The following is a 16,428-nucleotide window of genomic DNA, read 5'->3' on the forward strand; positions in this document are numbered from 1 at the left end:
ACCTAATCTAATTCAACTTTTGATTAGATTCGACCAATTACTCTAATTTAGTCCATTTCTTTAAGCTAACCTTAGGTCTAACCCAATTATGGACCTAATCCATCTAACCCATTGACCCACAAGTTTATGCAATTGTCTTAGATCTTAATTCACAATTCTAGACCTACTAGACAACACTTAATTCTTTTAATTAAATATTTGGGCTGATGGGTCAGGGTTTGGCATTTCGAAAATAATTTTCAAATTTGAAAGGTTTTATTTTCTATTCACCAAATATGTTGACTCATTTTACAAATAGATCAGTACATTTCATAAATAGCAATCCTATTGCTAATTACATAACAGAAAATAACTCAATCAAAATAAATCATGAATATTCCTTTAGATCTAATCTAACACATTCATGATAAATTTCATAATTGAACCTTTACAATTAATTCCTTTCGCTGCTTCATCTGCATGGGATATAATTACAGCGGTACCCCTACCACCATAGGAGACCCCATCGAATGGGAGGAGAGGATCTTTAAACCCTGCTTTTCTCCTATGACCAGACGGCCAAGGCAACCAACTCAATTCGATTACTTGCTACTTGGATCAAGTATATCTAAATATACCAATTTCAAAATTTAAATTTTAAATTTTAAATTTCAAATTTTTAATTTTGAATTTCAAATTTCAATCAAATTTCAAATTTCAAATTTCAAATTTTTGAATTTCAAATTTTGAATTTCAAATTTTGAATTTTAAATTTTGAATTTCAAATTTGAAATTTCAATCAAATTTCAAATTTCAAATTTTAAATTTTGAATTTTAAATTTTTGAATTTTGAATTAAGAATTTTAAATTTTAAAATTCAAAATTCAAATTTTGAATTTCAAATTTTTGAATTTTGAATTTCGAACAACTTTCAAAATTTAAATTTCAAATTTTAAATTTTAAATTTCAAATTTAAATTTTTAGATTATAATTTAATCTACGCATGCAAATATATATATCATATCTAAGAACCCGCTCTGATACCATTTGTGGGGAAATTTAGTGCAGGGGTAAAATGGTAATTTTAAATTTTTTTCAAAATTATGATTTTATAGTGAAAAAATATTAATTAATCTAATTAATTAATATAAATTTATCCTACACTAGGATCTAAATATGATATATAGCATGCATGTATTTAAATTTGAAATTCAAATTTGAACAGTAAACACTTTACTGTAATATGTTCAGAACACAATACCTTTGTGCGGGTAGTAGATCTCCATAATTTGATCATCGTCGGAAGAGTCTGATCATCATGACACAGTCACACAGAGTGTCTGACCTCTGCAGATCATCCATAAGAAGCTCTCGGTCTGATCGACTCCTCACGAGTGCTAGCTCGTTGTGGAGCCCTTTTGACGGCCGATGCTGATCGAACTCCTTCAATCGATGTCTGTCGATTCTTCAGATGCTCTGGATCATCAACAGACATGCTTGAGAGGATGTTGAAGATCTCTCTGAGATTTTGTGGGCTCACGACACTCGTAGCTCACTTTCTCACTTCCCGAACCCCAGGCTAAAACTCTAGGAAACTCACCAAAAATCTTGCACCCACTTTTCTTTCTTTTCTTTCTTTTTCTCTTGGAAGGATATGGACTTCCTTCTCATGCACAAGACTCCTCACGCTCCAGAATTTTTCTCCAAAAATCTTCTTCTTGCATGCCCCACTCTTCTCCTCCTTTTATAACAACTTCAAACGTCTTATCTAAAAGAAAGGATAAAGATGAGTAATTGCACATTTGAATTTAAATCAAATTTTGAATTCAAATGGACACCAACTCATCCCTTATCCACTAAAGGCATGAGGCATGGCTTAAATTATGCATGGAGTGATTTCATGATAAACCTTTTCTCATGTAATAAATGGGGCATAAAAAAAGGGATAAGGTGCAAAGATTGATTGCCCATTCAAATTCAAACTTTATTTTGAATTTGAATGGCCAACCAATCATCCTTATCCATTCATATGGCACATTAAAGTGGAGCGTGGAGAGGGCTTGGCATGAGAAAATAATTCATGAGAAGTTTTTTCTCATGAATTCAAATGGATGCAATGGAAGTGAGGTGGCGCATGGAGATTGGGTCAAGGTGGTTTAATTATTTAAACCAACCTAATTGAACCAAATAAGTTAGGTCCAATTAGACTAATTTAAACTCAACTTAATTAGAATTAATTAGGCTCAATAAAATCCTAATCAAATCAGGAATTGACTAAGCCCAACCCCTGATCAAATCAGGGACCAAACCATCTTGACGATTAGGTCAACTCTTAACCTAATCGGGTCAAATCCAACTGAATCCAATTCAATTGGACTTGATCCAAAAATAATTACTCAATCAAATTGAGTTAATTAGCGATCAAATCACTAATTAAATCTCTCATAAATACTGAGTCCAAATCCGATGGGCAATCGGGCATCAGAATTCATCGATATGTAACCCTGATCGAAAAGTCCCAACCAGTGAAACTCTTGACCCCGGTACCCATAATGTGTGGAACTCATGATCAAAGAATTCTGATTCTCGATCACTGAGTCTCAAACATGTAAGATTCTACATCACCCATCAGATCAGATAGGAACCTCTAATGTGTGTGACCCCACAGATTCGAACCTAAGCTGGTAGCACAGGAACCAATTCCTGTACTAATCGATGTGACCATCTAGCAATGGTACCCGACATCTGGATAGGTCGAAGAGTCACAATCACAATACTCAGAACCTACATGAATATGGTTACTGTATAATTCATCCTTTTGACCCCTGTGTTTAGGACGACTCAGGGTTAAACTGTCCACCTTGATTAGATCATCCGAATCGTGCTCAACTCAAACAGTCCTGTGACTCCTCACAAAGACTACCCTGGCCAAGATTTTGCTAAATTGAAATACGACTGTACATAGCTCTTAAACTGGAGTGGTCAATCCCATCTTGACACACACACCGACAAGTCAAGTACTTGACTACACCCAGCAGCCTTCCGTCACTGAATTAAAAATTCAAGTAGTCCAGTGCCTAAGTGCAGTGAGTTGCTTGCAAGTCACCATGGCGGTCTCAGGTCGGAGGGATATTTATATCCATATCCCATCGGAGCAAATCTTGACAGCAGAAATAGCTCCGAAGTCGGTCACGTTCAGTGCAGATGTACCCTTACATCTCACCTGTATACCATACTAGTGTCTCCACACTCATTGGTTAAGAGGACAACCAACCTATATGGCACACAACGACCTATGTTTGATAAACATTGTCGTCTTTGGTAACAATGTATCATTTGGTCACGAATAGATTTAAAGACTAAACGATAAATCCTCCTTTGTCGAGTCTAAATAGTCCTAAGGATTTCACCACAACATAGGAGTTCATTAGAAGATGAAATATTTTATGATGAAAAATATCAAAATAATTTTTATTAATTCATAATTCATGTACAAATACAAAAATGAGTACAACCGTCAACAGGCTGACGATTGGCTTTGGGACACTATTCCCAATAGATATATCCTTCTGCGTTGCAATATTACTTGGTTCTACCAGATAGGATTCCAGTGGTTTAGTTTGGGGCTGCTATGTCTGGTTTTGTTGTGTGCTTAGGGTTGCAGTGGTTCAGCTACAATTGATGTGGATTGATTTGATGCTGGATATGATTCCATTGTATTAGGTATTATAGATGATATATCTCTATTTATCTATGATGTTTGATATTGATTAGAGCCCTAAAATAAAAAATGATAACAATTAAATTAACAAATACAAAACATATAAGAAGACACATGAAAGATATAACAAAAAATTACAACATGGGTATGGTAAGCTCACACCAAGCATCCATTTGATAGTGACTGTCGATAAGAGCCCTTAAAGATATTATGAACTCCCTACATAGATAGTCTTCTTTGCAACCTTCATTTCAAAAAATACAATATATAAATTGAATTTACATATAGCATTCAGTTAAAAAATTAAAAATTATATTTGATCATCTTCATTAATAAACTGTTATAGCTGTATTTTTTCTTATTGGTCCACTTGATTGACTAATTTGTGGTGAATCTATGTTGCTTTCACAGGTCCTATTGCCTTTCAAGTCAAAAAAGAAGCCACGTATCAATACAAACATTATTTCTTTAAAAAGATATTGTGCTATTGCACTTAAGAATATGACTTACTTTTATAGTTGCATTAGATTCTCTCAAGCCTGCCTCTTCTACATGTCCTTTTGTTATGTCCTTCTCCATCACATTGTCGACAGCATAGCTTGAAGCTTTTTTTAAGCTTTATTGGATTTTTTAGTTCATTTACCTCTTTCCTCCTTGATACCTTTGGCCTGCCTAGTGTCTTTTTAGGAACATTAGGAGGTTATATTTCCTCCATACCAGATTTTGGCTATAACCTAGGACCATTAATTGGGTTAACAATTGAGTCATATATTTTTAGATAGATGTCCTTCTTAGAAAAAATGTACATAAGCCTCAGGCTCCTTTCTATTATCCAAATTGCTGCCCAGAATATGCATATGGGTTCTTATTTAAGTCCTACTTCCCATAGGTGCAAGTATGCTCTCTCAAGTCAACTGCAAAACCATCCAAATTATTTGATGGCTTATCCCAACTTTTGAACCCCCTGAAGAGCTAGACCAACACTTGACAGATTGATTCTTATTCTTTTCTAACTTCTTTTGAATTTTAGGATAAATTTCACCTTTGAATCTCATCACCTTATTCTTCTTGTTCATGATCTTATTTATTATATTGCTTCTTATAAGCACAAGCATTATTAAAATGGGCTTCTCCCTCACATCTAAAAGAACCTATTGAAAGCTTCATAGAGATTGTTCAGTAGCATGTCACACTTAGTATATGTACTAAAATATGATCTCGACTAATAAAAAGGTGACTTATCTTGAAGCCACTTATAAGAATCCTCAAATAGCTCCTTCAGTTTGTCCATCTTCTCCTCAAAGTCCTCCACATATATTGCTTTGACACAGCTCTACAAAGCATCCTTCAACCCCTTTCTTGGATATTTTACCTTGAAGTTGGAGTATAGATGCCTGACACAGAATCTATGTTCACTACATGGGAAAAGCTCTTCAAGTGGTAGCACAAATTCATAGCATATGATGCATGTGCACATTAGATTGAAAGTAAACATAGTTAATGACAAATGAAAAAAATAAGAGATAAGATAACTTGTACTTGATTTGTTGATTAGATATTCAAGTCCAATGATATTGATTCTTCATTCTCAAGTCCTCTGTCAGTAACTTTAGAAATCATGCCTAAGAATCTCTACTCTTAGTTTCAATTACAGCACATGCAATGAGGTACATATAATTATTTGCATCTATCCGCATAATAGATAATAACTGACCCCCATATCTACCTTTGAGGAAACAACCATCAAATACCAACCAAGGGTTTGCAACCAGCAAGAAATCCATTTTTATAGGCATCAAGACAAATATAGAATCTTTTAAAAATCAATATATCCAACTTAGTAATAGTGACAGTTCGAGGATTTGTCCTTCGATCTGAGCTTAGTTGTATAATCACCAAGCTTTTTATATTGCTCCTTATAATTACCCTCTAGCAAGTCTAATGCTTCACTTTTAGCCTTCCAAAGCTTACTTTTAGGCACTGAGATGTTATTTAGTCCTCCTTAACAGCATCTTCAAATGAACTCATACACCACTTGGGATCTAACTCAAAGTTGTTCAAGTACTTCTATGCGAGAACCTTTGAACTTATTCTTTTGTTGGTGTGTGGTTTACTGTGGTTGTGTTCATTAACATAACCTTTTACTTGGTATGTAAGGTTTCTTAGAGTATTGTTTACAAAAATCTAGCTTGGACAGCCATCTCTACACTTTGCATAAACTCTTTTTTTGCCATGTTTAATAAACCTAATGTTGTATGTATTCTTCAAAGCATATTCATTAATTGCTGTCCTGATCTACTCTATATTACTATATTTTTTTCTAACCACAAACTTTGGATCACTAATATCACTATCTCTAAACACAGGGTCTATCCACCCATACCATCATTATCACTTAAATTACCAATGCTATACAACTCCTCTGAATCCTCATATGAAGTGTCTTTCTATTATCATGGTCAACTACATTGCTTTGAAATCCAAATAGGTTGGGCTCTTTGGCTTTCTCTTTTTGCTTCCTTTTATCTCTCTCAATCCTTGAGTCTTTGGTTCCTTCGAATTCCAAATCATCATCTCTGAAGTCATAATCACTATCATTAAAATTAGATCCATCATCTTTAATGCTTGAATCTTTTGACACTCCATCATCAATGCCTGAATCCTTTGGCACTCCATCATCAATGCCTGAATCCTTAGGCACTCCATCATCCATCCTCAGGTCTATATGCACATCCTCATCTTCACCCCCTATCTCAATGTTAATTGAAATCTCATTTATATTGTTTATAGGAATATCTCTAGATATTTGTTCCACATATACTTCAATCTCCTTACTTGCAGGGATATGCCTTATCATTTCAATGACATCTTGATCACACTTAAGAGATCTTAACCTATCATCCAAAGGTTTTATTGGTTCTCCAAAAATAATTCATACTCATAAATCCACTGTATCCTAATTTCTTTAACATGTCATCAATTTCAAGTATAAACATTGCATCTATATTATAATAGTCATAACAGTCAATCTTTTCATTAATATATGATTTATTTGGTAGTTGAATAAAATGACCATTATTGTGTAAAATAATTATGAAATGGTCAGAATCATCTGCCACACACAAAACATGTAGATACTATAATCACATAAAAAATAATGATACATGTACTATGGGTGAGCTTAATGTAGTCTAATCACAACTAAAGGGGTAAATAAACAAATAAGAAAGCAGTTAAGTAGCTAGTCATTGCAAAACATAAGGTAAAATCAAAGTTTGTCTTGACTTTATAAAAAAGACTTTGCGAAAGGCTTTAGAGCATGGACAACAGTGGCTTATTTAGGGTCTTTTATCTTGAAAGTGGCTTTACTTGTCTGTCTTTTCTAAAACAAAAATTAGCAACAACTCTTGTACCGAGTCCCCAACTATTTTTACAAACAAACATATCCCTATGTACAAACATAATACAAATGGTAAGAACATAGCAAATAAAAATAAAAAATAAAGTACCATTCTCAATAGATATAATGTGGGAAATTATAGACCAATTGAGAGACATAATAACAAAATAGTAATCAACTGTAAGAGACACAGTAACAATGGAACAAAAATAAGAAAAACCACAATGTTGAGAAAATGTGGGGACTACTCTTGTCATATTGAGGAGTCAACAATGTAGATGTGAAATTGTGTAATACAACATCTTTTCCCTCAACTATTCCTTTGTTTACTTCACTACCACACCTTTATTATTTGTCAGGCAATCTACTGTATCCTTCCTTCCCTGCTCATCTATTAATAAAGACAAATCTATGATTTCAATGGTATTTGAATAGAGAAATGGAATAAGGATTGGGACAAGGAATCGAGGATCCGAACTCCTTCACTTTTTATTCTTAGTTTTGATCAATGAACAAACCTAAAATACTTAAATCATTCAGGCTTCCCTGCAACCATATGCTAACGTGGCATATCCTCTCCCAACTTACTCTATCTGCCATGTCTTCGACCTATAACTGCCATCCAATTGCCACATCACAAAAAAAAATCACTTGTACAGTTCCATTTGATTAGTAATAGAATATTGATAGTAACGATCAAAATGGATTAAATCCCATACAGAAATTCAATTGAAACTTTTTAAATGATGGGACTCACATAATTTTAGCCTCAAATATTAGAGACCATTTTAGTAATTAAGCCATTAAAGATTTTACCTACTCTATACTTCTATTAAATTAGAGGTAGAGGTCCTAGCTCTTGCTTTTTCTTTGATTGTCTCAAAGCAAGGATAGAACAGACATTTAATGCTCTTCATGGGGGAGGATGGTTGTATTATGAGCATGCATTTCATTTTGGGCCCAGATGGTGGCCAACGTGTAGGAGCCATGGAGGTCTATTAGAGAAAGAAATTTGCTAGATTATTTTACATGGCATTTGTCCAACCCTATTTCCATTAGGGCTTTTATGGTCCTTCATATATTTTACTATTTTTTATTATAGTTAGGCACCCAGGGATGCCTTAATCCAATTCAAAACAATCTGAAATTTAGGATTTAGGTATAAAAAATAAATCCAATATGCTATTGGATTGTATTTGGATTCCAAAGAAGACCTGAATTTTTGTCGGGGCTTGGCTTGGATTTAGTCCATACTCGAAAACCCAAATCCCGGCCCTGTAATATATTATGTATATGTGTGTTAAAACCAAAAATTTAGTCTCTTATAATATATATGTTGTTACTTAATATTTGTATTGTGCTTGAGTATTGAATGATTTTTTTTTTTTGCCTTCAGGTTGCTTGACTGCTTAGAAGCAATAGATAAATAAGAAGTATCTTTTAAGTACAACGGTTTATATAGTTCAATATCATCATATTTTTTCATGGTTCATAATTTATGAGATAGCATTTAATTCGGCTTGGATTTGGGTTGGATCTACTGCAAATCTTTTAGAATTGGGCATACATATAATGAAAAATGAGCTAACGTCCAAGCAAAATGCCATGCCTAAAACTAAAAAACATTGAAGAAAATGTTGACTTCACTGTCACCTGCCGAGTTTGACTCAATAGGAAAATTGACAAAAGGAGTTCATTGTAATCCTAGTGAGCAGAGATACTGCATTCCATTGGTTGGTATTCAATACCGTGTAGGAGTTACAATAGGATAATAATTCTTTGATAAATTACAATAACCTCCCTCAAAGTTTGAGGTAATTACAGATTTCCCCATCTAATATTTTGGAAGTATACATTCTCCTATCTAACTTTTGCTATATACATGATACATTACCTCCAAAGAATATCTTTCTATTAAATAATCTAATGGTCTTACTAACATCATCACCATCCAATCTATTTGAGTATTAAAATATTTTATATTTTTTATATTGATAATTTTTTATTTTTTAAATTTTAAATTTTTACATTTGACTAGGAGGTTCTGTGTATATTTCTGAAATATTGGGTGAGATCATGTAATTACCCCAAATCTCGAGAGGGGTTAGGATAATTTATTCTAATTCTTTCTAACACGTAGTCTAGGAATTAGTAGAAACCATTTTCCTTTCTAAGAGGAGAACGTAGGATGCCATATGTGATCATGCAGGTGGTGAAGTATTGCGGTTTGGTTATTGTAGGTATCTGAAAAGTGGTTGAAAAAGGAGGGATATCACTGGACCAAAGTGGTATAAAAGCTTAGTTGGAGAGAGCTTCAAATTGTCCAAGAGTGGCCTGACTTTGGGATTTTCACAACCAGCAATCTCGATCTTCAGCAAAGATAACTATCATGTGTGGAGCATGAAGATGAAGACCCTGCTCCTCTTTTAAGATCTTTGGGAGGTACCGGACAATGGGTACAACAAGAACAACCAGGCAGTCAATACTCTAAAGGATGTCAAAAAAAGGGACTGCAAAACCTTATACTTCATCTAGTATGGTATGGATGAAACCATCTTCTTTTGAGTCTTAGCCACCAAGAATTCCCATAAGACATGTATCACTTTGAAGCAGGAGTTCTATGGCAGTACGAAGGTAAAAACAGTAAGCTTCAAATTCTTTGAAAAAATACTTAACAATTTATTTATGCAAGAAGGTTAATATGTGCATGATTTTTTTTTTTCAAAAATTATGGTGACTATTAATTAGATGCATGCATATAGTGAAACTATCAAAGATTTAAAAAAAACAAGTTCAAAATTTCTTAGAAGTGTAACTAAAAAAATTGATTATGTTGTCATTGTCATAGAAGAATCTAAAGATTCAAGTGAAGCTTTTGCTAGTGAATTGTATTCTTTGCAATCACATAAGGATACACTGGATAGATCCCATGAAATATCTATTGAGCATGCTTTATGATCTAAATTGAATCTATCAAAAGAAAAAGATGATTTAGGCAAGTAGTTTAGGAAAAATTTTGGAGGGTGAGGAGATAGTCATGGCCATGGATAAACAGGTGGATGAAGATTTGTTGGCTTCTGTTGCACGAATGAGGAGCCAAATGATCAGAATCAAAGAAATTAGGAAGGTAATGATCAAGCACAATTCCAAAAAACATTCAGTATCATTATTGCAAGAGATATGACCATAATGAAAAGTTTTGTAGATTACAACAACATGTAAAATTTATCAAAGGAAAATAAGAGTTAGAAAAATCTAAAAAATCTGAAAAAGTGCATTTTGCATATCAAGCTTGTTGGCACATCTAATCGATCTCTAGTCATGTGGCAACATCAAGATCAGTATTGTACCGATCTGCTAGTGAAGCACCACAACAATCAAAGTGATCTTGACTTATTAGCAGTACTCAAGACTAGATCAGTTACATACCAACCTGGTATTAGGTATCTAGCCGATTTGCTCATATCTACATCCAATCAACATTGAGAGGACATCACATTTAAGCCGATCTCCTGTAAATGCCAACAAGATTCCTGGGCTCGCTATTACCCAAGTGGGTCAACCCACGATCTCTTTATAACTTGCAAATCTATTATAACCAACTCCTAAGAAACTAAAGTGGTTATCAAAAATGCCTAACAAATAAAATCCTATGAATTAGGTGGTTATCAATGGCCTAAGAAACTCCTCTATATAAAGAGGAGAAGGAGACTCTCCAAAGGTATGGGGCTACTAGATTTCCAAACCTGAAACTCTACTGAACTCCTAGATCTCCAGTTCCTCCACTGAAAAAAACTTGAGTTCTCTCACTTTTTCTTCTCCACTCCACTCCTCTTGCTCTCTATTTTTTCTTTTTTCCACTATCTATTCTCGAGCTTTGGCTGACTTAACTATCGGAGGGTCCTGAATCAGAGGATTCCCCTTTGGTTTGTGGACTTCTTTGCAGGTTCATTAGTGGATCTCAATTCACTATCGGACTCTAGCTCGATATTGGACCAACCTCTTCAAATCCATTTGGAGTGTCATAGCAATAGATTGGTCCTATAGGAAGGGTCCGCTTTGCCCAAAATTTTGATGGAAAAATGGTGAAAGCAAGAATACAAAATAACTCCTTACCCTCGCAATCTTCACCAGGAGGCTTGCTAAAAGCCACTCAACCTCCAGTTGTGGTTGATTCTCAGCAGTTCACTCTCTTGGTTCAATAGGTCCAGGCTCTCATTGTTACTATGCAATAGCTCCAACACATCACAGAGTAGCAGCGAGAAGTAGCCCTTTGAAAGTCTTATCCCAGCACTGCCAACAACCAACTCATCAGGATCTCCACCACAATCATCACCCTAGTCAGACCATTAAATCCACTAAAGGGGAATCAGTTTTTGATGGTGAAAAGTTATGTTGGGAAGAAGATCTTGAACAAAAAATTCAAGAAATTGAAAAGCGACCGATGGAAGTTCAGGTTAGGAATCATTCCTAGAATAAAGGAGAGAATTTCAACCTACGATCCCCTTTCTCCTAGGAAATTCTAAATGAGCCAGTTCCTTTTCGATTCAAAATGCCAACAGTGGAATCATTTGATGGCTCCACTAATCCACTAGATCATCTTAACAGTTATAGAGCCCTCATGATGTTGCAAGGGGCATTTGATGCCCTACTTTGTCTTGCTTTTTCTGCTACCTTCAAGAAATCACCAAGGGTGTGATTTTTTGGACTTCAACCAGGGTTCATCTCTTCTTTTAAGCAGCTGGAAAGACTGTTTGTGACCTACTTTGGCAATAACCGACCTCAGCTGAAGAACACTGATAGTCTTCTCCATTCAATAGCGGGAGGGTGAATCTCTCCATGAATATGTGGCATGTTTCAATGCAGCTACACTTGAAGTTAGAAATTCTAATGAGTCCGTTGTCATGTTTGTCTTAAAACGAGGACTTAGAAGCAACCACCTAATCTTCTCCCTCATTAAAAATTTTTTATATACATATGATGAGATGCTAGCCCAAGCTCGAAAATATGCTTAGGCCTAAGAAGAAGAAAGTATTCATCGATAGACAAAGAAGGAGAAGAATGACAAGAAGCGGCCCCATGAAGAAAATCATGGAGTTCAGCAAGAGGAGAACTTTAGAAAACCTCAGAAGAACCCGAGGCCCAATAGTCCACCTCGATATTTTGATACCTACACTCCCCTATCTACTCCTCGTGCTTAGATCTTAATGGAGATCGAAGGATAAGGATATCTTCATTGGCCAAATCCAATGAAGGCTTCACCGATGAAAAGAGACAAAAAAAAATATTATCACTTCCGCCATGATCATGGCCATGAGATGGAAGACTGCCTGCAACTCAGAGATGAAAAAGAAGCTTTGATCTATCGAGGTTATCTTAGAAAATATGTTCAAGATTGGACAAGCCAGGTTTCTGAACATAATCACCTATTGCTGGAGTCATCAATGTAATCTCAAGACTTACCGGTGGTCGGAAGATAGTGGCTAGCGATCCTTCTCCAAAGAGATAGCGCACTAAAAATATGATTTCATTCTTTGGTGATGATGCGCAAGGAGTATAAACTTCTCATAATGATACTATCATAGTTACTATGATGATAGCAAATTATGATGTAAAAAGAATATCGATTGATAATAAAAGCTCTACTGATATGTTGTTTTATGATGCTTTCTAGAAAATGAATTTATTAAAGTGAGTCGGCACTAGTTGGATTTTCTAGTGACTCAGTAGCTGTCAAAGGAGAAATTACTCTACCTATAATGGTAGAACAAGAACCTCAGCAATCAACTGTACAGCTTACCTTTTTGGTTGTCAAAGTATCATCAACTTATAATACAATTCTCGATCAACCTGAACTTAATGCCCTTAAAGCAGTAGTCTCCACTTACCATTTATTGATTCATTTCTTGATAAAAAATAGAGTTGGAGAAATGTCTGGAGATCCGATGTTTGCCAGACAACATTTCTTGATAGTGAAGGAAAAACCGCCTTTTTTCTGTGTAGGATCTTCCAGATTTCATCAAATCTGGGGTGGAATAAATTTTAAATTTTTATCCTACACTATTTCAGATCTAATGTCTATTAGATCTAATTTTATTATCTGATATTTTAATTTCAAAATTAAATCAAAAAGTATGAGAAACATAGACATACCTCAAGGATAATCTAATTACCCTGTAGATGATCGCAGCACTACTTGAGGTTCTGATGTAGCCACGCAAGCACCTGGCCTCTACCAGTATCCACTCAGGTAGGATCTGGAATGTCTTCTCCTTGCAATTCTACGCTCCAAAAATCAAATCTAAATCTGATTAGAAAGATCTTCAAAAGTCTTCCTGAAGTTGGAGCAGCAGCCTGTCGAAGAAGTCCTGCAGCCTTCTGTTCCAGGCATCACCACGCCTTGCACCTATGCCAGATGAATGTCCAACTTCTTGGACGTGAATAGGCGAGAAAGGAGAGCAGGGAGGATGTAGAGAAGAGGGGAGGGAGTGGCAGCCAATGGGTTTTTTGCACAAAATAAGTTCTGCCCCGAAACCCTAGGTGCAGCAGGGTTTATATAGACCCTGTATGCTGCGCAGTGCCACATCATTCGACCAATCAAAAAATTCCAATAAATTTTAAAAAAATTCTGATTGATGGAGTGATGTCATCTGATCATATCAAATAAGAATCCCCATGCTCTCTCCTATGTTGGTGCCAACAATGGATTGGTTCAAATAAGGTGGCGCCAAAGAGTCCAAGTTTATCAGGACTCTTTGGTTCTTATCCATTTGGGGCGCCCACTTAAATCCAATTGGGCTCATGCCATAATCTGATTATGGCACTCAATTTGATTAGGTTTAGGCATGTGGACACTCCACAAAAATCTTCCAATAAGTCCTCTTCAGTTTAAGACCCATATGTCAACTTTTGACAGATATCCTAAAATGAAATTGGCAGGTGCTAGAAATTAGCAGGTGTTGTCTTAAATTCATCTCATAAATTAAGACAAGCCTTTTCTGAGCTGGACAAGCTTTATTTAAATTGAGAGAAACCTTTTCAAGGTTCTCCGAATGAGCCAGATCACATTTGGCTCAGTAGAGACAGAAAAGATTACACGAGGAGAAAGTTAGGCTCAATCGAGTGCTAGCACGATTTTCTTGAACCTAATTGGATCTTATCCAAATCAATTGGGCTAGCCAATTGATGACATCCAAACCCTAACCCTTGTTTGTGTGACCCAGTTAGGTTCAATTTTGTATGGTAATGAGACATGTCGTGATCTCATCATCGACATCATCGAAACTCCTTTCATGGATCAGAACTCTTCTGATTCAGACAATTAGAATGATCGATCATCAAAATCATTCTTATTGCTCCAAAAATCCACCAGTGACACCTAGCAGTATATGGTGGCAACCCATCAGAACTGAAGATGAACTTCTCAGTGCAGCTACCTGTGTGATTGAGTTCCTCTATCATGAGTCCCGATTGAATTAGGGTTAAGGTGAACTCGTCAAACCCAACATCAGTCATATGAATCAATCGATCGATTCGAGTTCAATGTGAAACCCCAATGAAAAACTCTTTTTCATTATTTCACTCTGCCATGGCCATGGGCTTAAGGACTCAATCTTTCGATCACCATAGGACTACTCCTCTCATCTACCGAGGTTGATAGATCCCATCTTGATGCGATCTGGTTCCTACAATGAATATGCTACAGCCAACATACACCTCAGGATTTCGGATGGCTAGGAGACCAAGTTATGGTGTAGTCAAACTATAACACACTCAAGGTGAACCGACGATGCACCTCAGGTCAAAGAACTAGACACACAACTGCAGCATCGAGCTAGTCATCGACGAGAAGGTAGATTTCCTTATGACTGCTCGAGGTGGTCACGCTCAGTACTCTCATTTTCAACGAATACCTGTACTCTCACTCTGGTGTCTCCACACCGTAGACTCAAGACACATCTATCCTAAGAAAGTGATCGTACACTAACCTTTCGGATCGATCACCATCCTCGTGATGATCCTATGGTCAGGAGCAGTTTATGAGTTAGTTATACAAATTCATGCCTTAAATTTTCAACTCTTGAAAATATGAATTAACATTCTCACTAACTCAAAGGATGTATCATAGACACAATGTACATAATATGATAGAAGAATAACCCTTTTATTCATTTATAGTCAAAATTATAATTTTGTCCTTAGATTTGTACAGGAATGTGTCAGCCGATCTGGCATCTAGGGCATACATCTAACAAACTCCCACTTGACCTAATGCCAATTGGCTACATATCTAAGTCCCATCTTCTCAAGGTGGGCATCGATCTTCTGTTGGCCCAATGGCTTAGTCAGCAGGTCTGCCACATTGTTTGTGGAGTTGACTCTCTTGACCTCGACATAACCCTTTTTGAGGTAATCATGGATCAGATAAAATCGCCGCTCGATGTGCTTGGACTTCTGGTGAGATCTTGGATCCTTAGCTTGGGCTATGGCGCCATTATTATCGCAGTAAAGAGGGATGGCATCCGATGACATCACTCCAGGCTCTGCGGCAAACTTCTTATACCAGAATGCCTCCTTCGCAGCTTTCGATGCAGCAATGTACTCTGTCTCCATGGTAGAATCTGCAATCACCGTTTGCTTGGAACTCTTTCAACTAACTGCACCATCATTACAAATGAACAGACTCCCAGATGTTGACTTTCGATCATCTATATCAGACATAAAGTCTGAGTCTGTATATCCCTGAATCTGGAGTTCTCCATTTCCAAAGACTAGAAACATATCCTTAGTCCTTCTCAAGTACTTAAGGATACATTTCACAGAAGTCCAGTGCTCTTCGCTTGGATTCGACTGATATCTGCTTGTGACACTCACAGCATGGGCTATATCAGGTCATGTACATAGCATGGCATACATGAGGCTCCCTATTGCCAAAGCATAAGGGATCTTGCTCATGCATTCAATTTCCTCAGGTGTGCTAGGACACATCTTCTTGGGGAGATGAATGCTATGTCTAAAAGGCAATAAACCTCTTTTGAAGTTTTCCATGCTAAACCTCTTTAGCACCTCCTCTATGTACATCTTCTGTGAAAGTCCCAGCATCCTATTTGGTCTATCTCTATAGACCTTAATACCCAGTATAAAGGATGCCTCTCCTAGATCTTTCATAGAGAACTCCTTAGACAACCATATTTTGACTGAGGTCAACATGGGAATGTCATTCCCAATTAGGAGGATGTCATCCACATACAATACGAGGAAGACAACTGCGCTCCCACTGACCTTTTTGAACATACATGGTTCCTTCTCGTTCTTGATGAAACCAAAT

Source organism: Elaeis guineensis, chromosome 6, assembly GCF_000442705.2.
Source record: "Elaeis guineensis isolate ETL-2024a chromosome 6, EG11, whole genome shotgun sequence".
In the NCBI taxonomy this organism is placed as follows: Eukaryota; Viridiplantae; Streptophyta; class Magnoliopsida; order Arecales; family Arecaceae; genus Elaeis; species Elaeis guineensis.